Genomic DNA, 14,852 nt, shown 5'->3' with positions numbered 1-14,852 from the left:
AGAAAAGGAACAGCCCGCTGCGAAACGCCGGAAGAGAAAGGAGAGAAGTGGATGAGTGAGCATCGGAATGGGCATCGGAAAGGAAAAGTTCTAATTGCTGTGTGGCGAAAATGTTGCGATGGCAGAAAAGCAGCGGGCTTTTGTGCAAATCAGTCACGCGTCTGCAAGTTCATCAGTCATCAGTCAATAGCGGAGAGAAAAATGGACTCGGTTATATTTTGGTCGTGGTCAGCTCAAGTCATCATTCAAACGTCATGGGGTATAGTGTAGACGTTGATGTAAGTATTTTTTTATTTATCCTTGTAATTATTTTGTCGTTAATCTTTAATTAGCGATAATATGTGTTTTTGCAAATTTTTTGTAAACGCAGTTATCTTATGTGTTTTGAAATGATGCGCAGTTATTTATAGGTAGGTACTAAAATGATATCAGTAGTAATAAACGGTATGCAGACTTTTATATAGCTGTATTACTTTCTCTTTGAATTAATGATGTTTTTAATAGTTTTCCAGTGGCATACGATTTAATCATCTTCGTTCTCTAAAGATGTTAATACTTTGGTTCCCGAATGTCCTACATATCGCAACGTATTTTCGTGTCTTCATCTTGTCTCTTTCAGATCATAAAATTCGCTGGAGTCTGTGAAGACACTCACCCACACATGTGGAAACAGGCCAAGGAAAAGGGCTCGAATATATGATGCCTTTCGGTGGTTTCCGGTTTACGATCTTTTAAATGTATTATTTTATTACGACTCTGCGCGGACGCCCAAAACCACGCAGCCAACTACACAACACCAACACCTACGCAGTATATTTTATGAGTGAAGAGGATAAACAAAGTGTTCCTTCTTTTGTACTATAAAGCTGCTGGGGAAGCTTAAGAGTAGCTGAAAAACCACGAACACAACAACACGGTAAACCTATGAGTAAGTCAGAAGGTAAGCGCGTTTTCTAATAGAATTTTCATGTTGGTGCATTTTTGTTTTTGTTGGTAAGTGTTTTTTCTTCCGTGTTACTAAAGAAATGAAAAGTTGACGTTGCGAGTATAATAAATGTTTGGTCCTAGATGCCAGCGCGCTAGTTTTCGTCGGCAAGAAATGGCCTGAAGGGTTAAAACGAAATTCGAAAGCGGGTTTCGTCTCTTAACTCTTCTTGCTTCAACTTTATACGAGTATGTAATTAATCCTTACGTAAGGTTGAGCGTTATAGTACCTAATGCTAATTTATAGCGAGAGTAGTAATATTATTTCGTTTCATAATTTTCTTGGAAGCATAACCGGAGAATTTATCGCATAATATAACCATTATTCAAACGGGCGCGTTTCTCATTAGTGTGTAAATAGTAAATATCAGCATACTTAACAAATGGTAGCACGTAAGTATACATAATCTGAGTGAACACTCGTCGTGAATGATGTCATATTTACATTTACATTTTATTATATACATGCTTAAAAATAATTGTGTGTAATTTATATTTTTTCTTTAATCAAATAATATAAATTGACTGGAATTTAAATTTTAAAAGGATATCGAGCTAAATGCGTATTTCTCGTTCGTGCAAATGGCAGTATGCCTTCAAATGATCAGAGTCGCTAGCAAATGCTGAATATTGTTTCAGACAAACACAAGTGTACTTACATATAGGAGGCACCAAAGTAGAAATGTAATCAAGCGCCTGTTGAGACTCGGATACGCGACTGGCACAGAGGGCACGTTGTGAAACAGCAAATAGAAATACACTTTGAATATACGAGTATATACATGAGCTTTCGCACGATTGAACAATCCAATGATATTGGTAGCAATAGAATTCCCTCAATTTTACAGCGTCAGGTGACGTTTATGATACCAATATTAACTAAATATAGAAGGCAATTACGCCACGTTTAATAATTTAAAGTTATTTTATTTAATTTTATTACTATAGACACTTGGTATAAATTTAATTGAAGAAAAAAGTATAAATTACTTTTTACTGATCTATTTGTATACGTTAAACCAACAGAATCCCAAAAACCGAGCTGACATTGCCCGTTTTTCCTTTTTTGTACTAAACGATTGGCAATTAATTCGTATTTAGCCCCCGATAGACTGAAATCGTCGGCGAGTCCGAAGTGAAAATTAATTGTAATGATTAAAAACCCAACTCTGAAATTGTTTTGCTTAGCCGCCTGAACTTTGGTTCACTTTATTCGCAACCTAATGGGAGAAGGAGAAGAAGGGACCGTTGGTCCCGAATACATATTAGGAATTTGAAGCACCCAGGTAGGCAGGACTCTTGTTACATTGCTGTACTTAGTGAATCACCGATAGCCGTATAACATAATCACCCGAGATTGGCGAGGGTTAATTTTAGGTCTTGGTTGCAATCAGTGAAACTCTCCTTTTGTGTTCAGTATAATTTTTAAATATACCAATCAAGTAATCAATAAACGTATATACTTAATGTGATATGGGTTAAACGACTCCTAAAATAATGCATGCATTATTTACGTGTTTGAATAATAAATTAGAGGCTTGAACCGAGAACGTTATTAAATTATTTACCAGTATGTGGCATTATTGATAATGTGGAATATTTTATATTGACGGGTATACGAGGGTTATTTGCAAATGGCAGCAAGGGTCAACTAAATAGATGCTCTCTGCTTTATCAGCGCCCACGAAGTGAATAATTCGGTTATTTATACATGATTACAATGTTCAAAGCGGACTAACGGAATAAATTGACTGACTAGAATGGCTTATTTTAAATTTATATCGAATTATTTTAGGTAAATGTTTACTTTCAATTTTATAGTGGTTTAGTTTCAAACGCAATTAAATTATTATTATTTGTATAGCGCGAACAAATAAATTTATGTATCCTCATAACACTTTACCAGAACGAATATTAAACATTTTATTATTACTTAATAAACTAACGGCCTCGGCTAGTCCATAATATCAGAGAAGTAGTTCAGTTCTTATTTCGGTTTTATGGCAACTAATAATTCTGTTTATAAAAGGTTTTTACGATGTCTTTTTCGCTTTCCGCGATGGGAAAATACTAAATACTTTCAGAAAATGAGCAACAATATTGATTAACAGTGTTTTTTCATTAATTTACGTTCTTTTTTTTTACTTCAGTAAATATGCCACCTAAAAAATTAAATAAAATATTAATTTTGCTAATAAACACAAATAATTTAAATTATAGTGCTAGATATTAATTAATAATACCACAAAATTAATTTCTAGGTTAATTAATGCATCATATCAATTTCGATTCGCGTTATTAATAATACCGCAGATTAGTTGTTCCAAACTATAATATTCGCTGGATCCCATCTCATATATTATCTCTGGCGTTATGAAGATGTCATTTCCGGTAATTTAGAAAACATCATTTCACGTGGAAGCCAAGCAATAAAATATCAGGCATTATCCTTGTCAGTGCAAAAGTTTAACACCATCTTGACGGTTGCGTCCATTGTGCTCCTTAGATTCTTTATTCAAATCTTTTGTTATCCCTTATTTAAAGCCTCATTATAACCGAACAAAAGTTGCTTTAGTAGACAAGGCGTTGAAAGATGTTGGATTAACAACACTTAAGCTCAACACGCTTCTCGGTCCAGAAGATGGAAACAATCGTTACACTAACTTTTAATTTATTCGCCTAATTATTTAACCCGCCATCGTTTAACCTTCTTAAAATATTTATGCAATAATTTACAATGAAGAACTCATTGCCTTCGTGATCGTGGTGGTTCTAATGTAATTTTATTTAAATTGATTCGCGCCCCTTGTAATTGCAGTAATTTACCCGAGAAATGCTGCAATGCGTCTCTTTGGTCCCTTGAATGCGCCTTGTAAGTGACTCATTTTCCAAGACGAGTTTCTTGCGATCCTGCAGCGCTGCCGTATGATTGCCGCAAAGAAAAGATCGCGACGCCGAGCGCCGCACCGCGTCGCCCTTAGAGTAAATGCGAAAATGTTAAAAGAGAAAAAAAAAACACATAAAAGCATCACTAGTTATCGACGCCTTGGGACACAAACGGTTTTTCCGCGCTTCGTTTTTTGTTGTTTCGTCGGGACCGCTGCTGCGTCCTTCTTCATTCTGCGCTTAACAATTTCAAGCCGTTAAGCTTCAAAACCGGGAGCGTTCGTTCGCTTTGGGCGAAAAACAAAAGTGTAAAGGATATACTTTGTGCAGCATGAGCGTATGAAAAGGCAATGGTTATTTAGTTTACCAGGCACACACCAGGCATGAAAATGGTATTTTTAAACACAAAATAAAGCGAAATAATAGCTTCATTACGATTTATCATCGTTCTATAGTTTCATATTGTGGTATAAATCATAAATAGCATAATTTTTAAATAGAGCGTTTAAATATAAACGTTTTTTCGAATAATTGACGTCAAAGTATAGCATTGAATAAAAACCAAAGTATAAAATCTGAAATCAATGTTTAAGCACAGTAGCATTAAGTAAACACCACCGTAAATGTAAGTTTTCGTCAGTTGATATAAATTCATCGGTGTGTTGGTCTGTGCAACATTGACATTTATGATCGATCGAATCCTGCTTTATTACTTTTTCTTTAGTTGGCGTCTACGAAATGCCAAAATGCCATAAGCTATAATATAAAGCCGTAGCGATTAAACCGTTTTCATCTTGGTTCTTGGTATTCTTGCTTTTTTTCGTATCTAATGTCGAGCGCAATGTAACTGGTGAGCTTGGAAGCCTACAGAAAGAGCGCGCCAATGAAAGTTTTCTCGTAAAAAATTATTTATCGGAATATATTGCTTCCAAACGTATATCTATCGGAAGAACTCTCTCTTATTGTTGGGTTTTTATTCGAATGTCACGGAATTTAAGCAGGAGATTTTATCACTTTTGTTTGTGTATGTTTTTATGATAAAAGTAGTTTGAACAGACATTAAATTTACATAAAATTCTAACATTTAAGCAAAAATTTATTTATTAAAAAATTGTAAAAAATCAAATTGAAAAAAAAGTAAACTAGACAAATTGCATTTCTGCGCGAGCAGGCGAATTAAAATGCAATTATATTTGGCTGCAAATTGTTGGAATTTTTAAATGTTTTAAACGAAAACTGCATGTTCGGTAATACTATTGAATTTGCAATTAGAGCATCCGCCGTGTTTTACCTAAGCCGGTTTCCTGGCCTGCATGCGCAAAAGCATGAATAGAAACGATAAATTTGCAAGCATTTTCTGCAAACACAACGGTAATGCACCGATTTAATACCCTATTGCAATATGCCGGCGGCCATTGTGTTTACAAACCAATAGTAGCATGATTATCTCATACACATACATTTAAAACTTCGGAAAGTGGTTCACATTATCATTATTATAACTGCCATAACACATGTATAGTAATACATAATAACTTTTTACCTCAAAATCGATTTTGATCAATTTAATCATTTTTTATTTAATTTTTTAATAAGTAATCAATTTAAACAAAGGAGTATAAAAAATTATGATTGTTATTGTTCGAAACATGTGTATTTAGTTACAAGATAATATAATACGCACAATACGATGATGTTTGCAATTGAAATTGAAACGAGATAACAATTTGTTGGAGTTGTTTCTCGGCGCGTATAATTAATGGGCGAGATGATATTCACGTCGCGTCGTGTTTCGGGGCTATATCTTTATTTCCGCCCTGGATTTTGACCCGCATCTCGACCGGGGTCTCATTTGTGTTTTATGCCGTTGTCCAATTAAATTTAATAAAGCTTTTATTATGCGCCGCGGCCGCAGCCAGGTGTACGAGTTCAAACGGAAAGTATAATATGTATCTTGTTTTCCTTCGACCCCCAAACTGGAAAATGTCATGTGTAATTGTATTTTAAATGTAACTAATGATGCAAATATTAGTATATTATTTTATTGCCCTACCAAATTCAACAGATATTAAAACTTATTTAATTGTTTGAAAAAGTGAGAATTTTCATTGCTATGAGGATTATATGCAGTTATATTTCTATTTTTACTTTCTGGCAGAATGTAAAAATAAGTCTTGACATTTTAAAAATGTTTGAATCCCTCTAATCTTGACCTACATTTTAAAGTAACAGACATTTCATTTCAATTTACCTGTCACTGCACTTTTTTAATAAAATTTTGTATTGAAACGGAAAAACATGTAAAAGTTTTCAATGAATTTGAATGATAAATTGAAACATTTGTGTAATCACAGTTTGCTAATCAAATCGTGGAAAATTTATGACATTGTATCACTTCATAAACAAGCTGCAATCGTGTTCCGGCACCCCGGCACCGATTGAAACTCCAATTCGCAGCTAAACACCGCTTGTTCCGACGCATTCGTCACCAGCTTGCCGCACAAATATATAAATTTCAATAATTCATCGCGTGCGCAATAACCGATGCCCATTAAAGCCATTTTCGGCAAACTGCAGCCTTGGCGTGCGCGCGCTTTTCTAGCCCTACGCAATAAAATTTATAGTTGACCGTGTACACATCAGCTGCGATTCGCTTTAACGCCGAAAACCGCAAATCGATAAAACAAACGCGCGGTGTTGAAATTCATATTGAGAGCAACATGTGGCACGACAACGATTTTAATTAAATAATCTTCACGGGCGCCAACATGCCAGCGTCATTTTGCATAATAATTTCAGTTATTTCTTCATATATTACTTTAACTAGAATTAAGTATAGTTGAGAATAGCATTTGGTTTTTTTTTTCTTGACAAAATTTATTGAAGATTATAAATTTAATTAAGAAAAAAGTTTTGAGAAATTTCAATGCTAATGAATTAAAAAGTATTGATTAAAAGCAACCTGTCATCGGTATCATTGTATATGCGTTGGCGTTTAATTACCTAAATGTTCCTTTTTGCTAATTAAACTTTCGGACACCGACATCCCGAGCTACTTCGACACGAATTCAAACGCAAGATTAAATTTACTCTTTGATTAAACGTAAATAAATTAAAAACACCGTTCAAGACGGCTTGACGGCTCAAAGATTACGAATCCTTTAATCGGATTAATCCTTTTTGTTTGTTCAGAATTTAGTTTCAGACAGAATCCGCGCTGCCGCCGCACAAACAATATAAGAAACTGAGGAAAACTATAGCAAACAAAATAAGAAAAGAAGCGGCAGTGAGTTGGCCGTGGAACGATACGGAGCATGAAACGTTATCCTGGCGCTTGATCTCATAAAAACACCACGATTGAACGATAGAAGAGATGGAGACGAGTTCGAATGCGAAAAAAGAAAGATGGTGGCTGGCGGCTGCCTTGAAAGGGAAATCAGGTAGAAACAATGCGTCTCAAACTTGGTTTTTCTTAGCATCTATTCAAGAATCGCACGATTGCAGAATAGCGTGATCCTCTTTTCTTTTCCGCGCATTGATTTGAAAGAATAGTTTTTGTATGCTCACGGCTTGAGACAAAAGAATTTGACTGCGCATTTGATTCCGCTGAAAAATTACAAACAGAACTTGGAAAGTAGACCAAGGAGACGTTAGAAAAGAATTTCGTGATAACTTAGTAGTTATGTTAATATAATATTGATTATACCATCATTAAAAATGGTATAATAATAAATTCATACATAATTTGCAAAATTGTCAAAAATACATTTTTAAGAAAACATTCTCTGGGTTCACAATAAAACTACAAGTTTTACAATGTTGGTAGTAAAAAGTCCCATTTTCGGGAAGAGTCCTCAACTTGCAGTTTTACTTCCTGCAAGGTACTACATTGTAGGGGTTTTACGAAATGTACATCGGACATCCGATATTGTATATTCAGAACCCAAAGCTCCTCTACAAAATTTACGAGAGCAACAAAAAACGTAGTAAAATTTAAAAAAGTGCTTTTCTTATTTAAATATATTATAAATTCTAAACATACTGTATAATAACAACATTATACAAATCAACCCATGTTACTCGGTTTGTTGGCCGTAATTTTGGTGCATTGGTCGCCCGAAAAACTACATATAAAAGAAGATGCGCAGGCGGCAAGAGACAGACGCACTTTTACATCTTTGGGGCTACCGTTTGGCAGGGCGGCGACATTGGGGGGGTGGTGATACCAAGCGTCGATCCGGGCCCGTCTGTATGGTCGGGGTTGGAATGGCGCCAGGCGTCCCGGCGCCCGACCCGTCGAGCGACAAACACCATCCATATCATAATAACGCACCGGCACCGGTCGCGGCCCCGCGGCGCAAAAACACCTCTACCTCAAACCGCCCCCAACGCCCCAACTTTCGATCCTATACTGGATATATTTCGGCAGGTCGGCGGGCGGGACTATTGAACTTTTATTGTTGCGTTTTTATTATTTGCAGTGTGTTTATTCTGTCAATAGAAGTCGAAATGAGGTATTTGAAAAAAAGACATGAAAATTGCTGTAATATTTCACAATTTTCTTTACCTTCAAATAACAAATACTAAAACGCACGCAATCAGTGAATAATATAAAATATTTTTATTTAGGTTCAAAAGTTAACGCAGATTTTAACACTTTTCCGCTTCAAACTCCGGAATTTCAATTAGAAAATACAATAAAAAGCGCACGAATGTCAAGCTTATGTCGCGTCCGCGCAATTGCGTTCCACCGCTCGCAAACCTCTTACTTCTCGCATAAAAAAGTGTCGTAAAAAGGCGGCGTGCGCGAGTGGCACAAAGTGTAAATAATAATTACAACACATTTACCTCCCGCCATCCGCAGCAGAAAGTCCAGGCACACCAAGAGCAAAGAGTCGTAATTACCGTATCATTGCCTCATCTTTTTTATATTTCATCTGTGGGCTTTGTGCGGGAAATATTTAATAATTTCATAAATTATCTTGTCAACTGTACTTGTACCATAATCATTTCTTTTGACTTTTTGTTTTACGCCTGCATATTAATCTAGAAATGAAAAGATTTTCTAAGCGGAACATTTTAATTTGCGAAAACAGGTTTAATTTTATTGAATGTCCGTAATCACACGCAGAATCAGTACACATATTATTAATTTGTTTTGCATTTCCACGAACGAGTTTCAACATGTTCGTTCGTTTTCATTTTAATTAAACGAGTTTTAAACGCGATGGTAAAGTAGAGTAAAATTAAATTAATTCGGAATTTGAAAATAATTAAAGTAAATTTTGCGCATTCATTAATTTTCTACGTTTTACATTACTTTTAATTTATTTAAAATTATAAAATAAATAGTTGTATAAGTACAGGGTATAAGTACTTAGGTACTTGATTCTGTCAGGATTATAATCTGCTTAGTGTTGGTATTAATATTGCTTCTAACTTACGTCAACATTACACCAGTATTAAATGTGTTTAGCATGCGTGATTGGCACCCGCGTGTAAATATGTGCTATGCTAATGTATCGATTAAAGTACATTAATTCCCTTTAATACTCTAGCATTATCAAAATCATCAAGAAAATCAAAATAGGCTTAAAATACGCTTCAAAGCTTTACCACAAACCAAGAAATTGCTTTACACATCATGATTGAACTAGTTGATTTGTTTTAATTAGTTTTTCGTCTATATTGGTGTTAAGTGAACTCTGACCTATTTTCTAAACATATTTTTTTATTTTCTTTCATAAATGAATAAAAATATATATTTTTAAGTATTCAGTGGTAAATTAAATGCATAACTATAAAATATAGAGTATATGATAACGCTGTTATAAAATATGTATAAAATTTAAACTATTACTGTTTGGTCATTAATCTTTAACAATATTACATTATATTGCATGGCTGTACTCTGTCGACACAAACCATTTATCCTGAATACTTTTTAATCTTGCATTTAATCCTGCGCTAAAACGTGAAACAGCACCAGTAGTAAATTTATCTGCATAAATGTCGTTTAGTAAAAGTTAAAATTTACCAAAATAAATAAAAATCGAATATTCACCATGTCGACTCTACTTTTAACCCACTACAATAAATTTATTTAATTCTAGTGCTTTATATGAGTAAAAAATAAAATGAAATTTCTAAAATTACTAAAGCGTTTGTTTCAACAGAAAAAAAGTAGACAAGGGTTAGTTTTGGCGCAGTGCGCGTGGTTTAGACTGCAGTACAATTTTGATAACTCTTTGTGTAAGTTGAGTCCGATGAAATGGCTTCTACAAGGTTACTAGTTTACCAGCATCGTAACATTGTCGTCGCTGTGTACCATTGTCAACTGCTAAAACATTACAAACACATTTGGCAAAGGTTCCGACTGCATCCAAGAATCTTAAACTTTTTTCGCAAAGAAAATAGTTGTGTACAATAAATAAGAAAAAACGCATAAACGGTTAAATTGTATACTATGTGGAAAACTTGAGTGGAACTAAAGTAAATTGATTTTTTTATCTTTTTAATTTCAATTTTCTATGTGCTTGCCGTTCACTCTCTTCGTACGTGCAAAGATTTTTACTGTGTCAACATCTTTTTAGCCAATAAAATGCTTTGCCAACCTCAAATAAAGTCGCTTCACCTGAGAGTGCATCGAATTGGGTAACCCTAGAGCGTTCCTCGCTTGCCAACGGATATAAAACAAGTAAATTGCGATTTTACTACCGCGCTTTAAATCTAAAAATTCAGAAAAGTCAATAAATATCTACTTATCGATATTGAATTTATATAATGATAAATGTAAAATATTGCGCGCAGAATTGTGAATTAACTTTGTGCTGATTTGAAGCAACCTACATTTTACGTTTTACACGAATGCTACAACCGGTGCACATATATTCAGGAACTTATCCAATTCAGTAGAGCTTTTACGACGCTTTCACTGTTTTCGGTAGCAAATGCTGGCAATTTGGGCTGTGGAAAGCTCCCGCGCCGCAGTATCTGTCGGTAACTGCTTGCAATTACATAAAACCTGGGGGGTTGGAATCCTCACAGCAGGCAAAAGATTTTACACATTTTTCAAACAAAATGCACCTACTTATTAATCCAGTAGTCAATAATTTTCAGTTAAACGTACCTAATTTAAGTAAATTTTTTAGGTTTTTAAAGAAAATTTTTGTAAAAACTAAAAGTTTTAATGGAGTTGAGCTTAAAAGTGATAAATTTCGAAAAAACTTATTAAAACTTTTTGTTATAATAAGGAATTAGTTCTGGGACATTATACAAGATTACATTTTTCCTAGTTTAAAAAATTCATGTATAAAAAGTATTTCCCAGATGTCCATTTCACATTCATTTCCTTATAATCAATAATACTTCCTATCTAGATGATCACTTTAATATAATAACATAATATTACATTAGTTGCGACGTAACGTTAATTACAAAGAAAAATAGTAACGCAATCAATGTCAAACACATCTGCTGTTCTAATTGAAAACATGCAACGTTCGCACGCTTTCATTCCACGCCGAGTATCATCAAAGGGCTTACTAATCGTGTGTTCATAATTCGCACGTTTTGTCCGGTTCCAATTTCAATCCACTTTCGTGCGCTCGACACGCACATTAAGTTGGAACAAGATATACACGCTTAATTCCCCGAAACAAAAAGTCGCGGCACTCAATTAATCTTCTTTCGTATTCATTAGCTGACATTAAGGCATTCAATTTATATGTATAAAGTTGCGCGTCGAGTGGCGCGTCCGATGTGAACGGGAGAAGGCGGTGGCAGTGGCGGCGGCGGCGCTCTCACCGCCTCTGTAATGTAACGCAACGCAATACAATAACGAACGGGCGGGCGGCTTTATCCTAGAGTATCGAACGCGTTTGCAAAGACGTGCACAGCCAGTGAATTCGTCACGTACTCTATAATCATTTGACACCGGCATGACTTATTGTGTGCAGACGTCTGTTGTCATTTACCTTTTACATTCGGAGCGTTGAGCATCGTTGCTTTTGGATGACAATACAATAAACGTCGCGACGCCAGTCGCCGGAAACCTGGAGGTTGGGTTGGGGGCGACTTTTGTTTCTTGCTCAAAGACGTTTGAATGTATCGCAGGGATAGAACAATGCACAACTAGTTTTATTCAGCGCAAATATAATCTTATTTTCAAATTTAAAAAAAAATCTGCTAATTTTATATTACTTATATCTTGAAGTAAATTATGCGTATTTAATACCTCGTAACATGAATAAAATTTTGTAAGAACATAATATTTATATTAATGTGTAAACTTTTTGTTGGAATGAACACATTAACGCGATTTTCAAGTTGATAAAACAATTTTAAGTCAAATTTATGTCTAAAGTTAATTCCGTTTTTGTTTTCTTTCTGTATTTGTATTTAGAAAAGGCAACATTTTTTTTCTTCACGCTAAAATATCGTGACTCATTATGCAAAGTTAGCCGCCCTGATTCTCTCCCATGATAAATGACGTCGCGCCGTGTCGGGTTGCTTTTGCGCCAACTTAATTTATGTTAAGTGGGTTAATTGTCCTGCATTCTAAACGGATGTATAATTTGAATTAGTTTTGAATAAATAGTTTCGTGTATAATTTACGCATTCTCGCCGATGTAACACAAACAGAAAACGCAAGAATTCCAAAGTTACCAAGAAAGCTGCCACTAAACGAAATTGAAGCGAAAAGGATGTGGATGGAGATGTGCGCTGAAGAATTGTTTACTTGGGCGGTGGTTTTCGGGTTCGCCGAGAATCATAATAACTTGCATAACAATTTTGCGCTACGCTATCTATCCCTTCTTCTTCTTGTTGAAATGTTGCGGTTTCGGATGCAGAACTTGATTTTCCTTCATCCATTTACATTGTCTAGTTCGGCTTACATCCAAACACGCCAACTAAAACGGATAGTGAAAGGATGTTAACGTAAATGTTTATGGGAAATTCGTTTCGGCATCCTGTTCCGCAACAACAATAATAACAACCTATTTGTTTGTAAAATTTAACCTCAACGCAACCCTAATATGTACTCGTATTATGTAGAGGTTGAGAGAAAGTAAAATTTTGACGCAGGTAAAAATAGGTTTATTATGCGTTGCATAAGTAAGGTGAAAATCACCTGTCACGTCGCAGGCATTTCTCAATCTTATGTGTCGAATATAAATTACCCACAACTCCAGAAGCTTCTTAAAGTTTATGCGTGGGTTTACATTTTCTACCTTTTTTTCGAGGAAAAATAAATTTTGCCTACGGTTCTTGCACCTTTTTCGCAAAACAAAAAAAAGTTTGGTATATCATCATGACCAACGGGTGGAAATATCTATTTTTAAACAAAATTTCGTTTTCCTTTTTTTATTTTTCTTCTTTAGATTTATTTCTAAGCATAAATTCAAGCGTAAACAAATTGCTTAAAAATTGATGAATTAATTCCGTTTTTAATGAAGTAGTAGACAAAGTCAATGTGCATGAGAAACAAAAGTCGCAAAATCGAAGCAGAAAGTGGAACCGTAGTGAGAGTGCCCACTTGCATAACAATTTCGCTTGTAAATTCAGTAGTCGCACATATTTGACGGCGACAAGAGTTGGCAAGTACATCATTTGCATAGTAACAGATTGTCCGGGTTTCCGGGTTTGGTTGAATCGCGAATATTAAGGGCATCTGCGGAGAGCTTCATTTGTGATGTTTATGCATGACTGAGTGCAATTCCAATGAGGCCAATATTGAAGCCACTTCAGCCTCAGCTGATAAACGGTTTAATGACCATGGGATAATTAACATAGAAAGACCATTTACCCATTGAGGAACTTAAACAAACTCAGCATTTGAAAGTTTATTTAGTCAAATTGAGTTTATCATAAATACAAATAAAATATATTCATTTATTGTTCGTTATTCTTTGGAAATAACTTTATTTAGCAAGATATATAAGATTAGAGCTCTGAATGACCTAAAATAAGTTTTAATCAAGAGTCCTAAATCAAATTACTTGCCATGGAACACAAGAACAAACTTGACTTGTATTTATATAGCCTTATCGCTTACACCGCGGGATATTATGAGGAAAATTTTGTTTTCTTTTTTGTTTGTTGCCTGTTTATTGATGAAACTACAAATATAATAAAATAATTTAGAGTGGTAATATATTTACACATTATTTTAATATTTACTAAGTATATCCTTTGTATAAAATGATGGTGTTCATGGAAACTTGTACTTTTATTACTATTAAACATCATACAATAAATTTCAACATAATGTTATACATTATTTCGTTTTAGATCTAATTATGATTATCTGTGTTCCGTTTCGATGAAAAAAAGTGACAATTTCACTGGCGAATCGTAATTACCTATTATTGAAGTTGATAAACCAGATAATGTACTTGATTTGTTGTTAACGCCATTTTGGGAACTCTTTACGATATCAGTATTGCCATTCCAGGCGTTTGCCACGCTTTAACGCGTTCGCAAACCGAAAATTAATGCGACTCGTCGGGTTATAACCGTTCGTCTTGCGTCGTTTACCAGGGACTTTTCCCAATTCGCAATTTTCACACAACTGGCAAGCAACACGTCCACAAACTTCGGGGCGGATTTCGTTTGCGTGCAGCATGAAACGTTTTTTCACTTCTCACAATACTCAACTGCTTAAAACTTGGCGTGCACGCTTGTCCACGCGAAATTAATGTCTCCGAAATAATAGATTTTTATAGGGAGCACATTTATGACGCACGCGGCATTCGTATTAAATTTCTCTAAATATTTTCTGAACGTTTTCACACGCTGAACTTCAAGGCGCCATTTCTATTAACATTTATCGCATCGTCTAAATATACCTGTATCTATCACACGGAAGAAATAAACCCATAATGTTCGCTGGTGTAGGCCGCGTCCACCTTTTGACACCCATTCGATCCTTTTTACTAATTCTCTTCACGCAACACTTTTCCAAACAGCGTCGAGCCGCG

The 14,852-nt window shown here is 35.0% G+C and overlaps 1 protein-coding gene across 1 annotated transcript in view; it reads right to left on the bottom strand.

The window, feature by feature from the left end:
• Positions 1-14,852, bottom strand: part of LOC135793329 (frequenin-2) — a 41,859-nt gene that overhangs the window by 24,399 nt on the left and 2,608 nt on the right. The gene's annotated exons all lie outside the window — the stretch shown is intronic.

The sequence above is a fragment of the Atheta coriaria genome, unplaced genomic scaffold, assembly GCF_025399875.1.
Source record: "Atheta coriaria isolate IRGN ID8LTWV9N9 unplaced genomic scaffold, Caltech_Dcor_3.1 hic_scaffold_6_pilon, whole genome shotgun sequence".
Classification (NCBI taxonomy): Eukaryota; Metazoa; Arthropoda; class Insecta; order Coleoptera; family Staphylinidae; genus Dalotia; species Dalotia coriaria.
The sequence above is the reverse complement of the archived record's forward strand: the minus strand, read 5'-3'. Positions and strand labels throughout refer to the sequence as shown.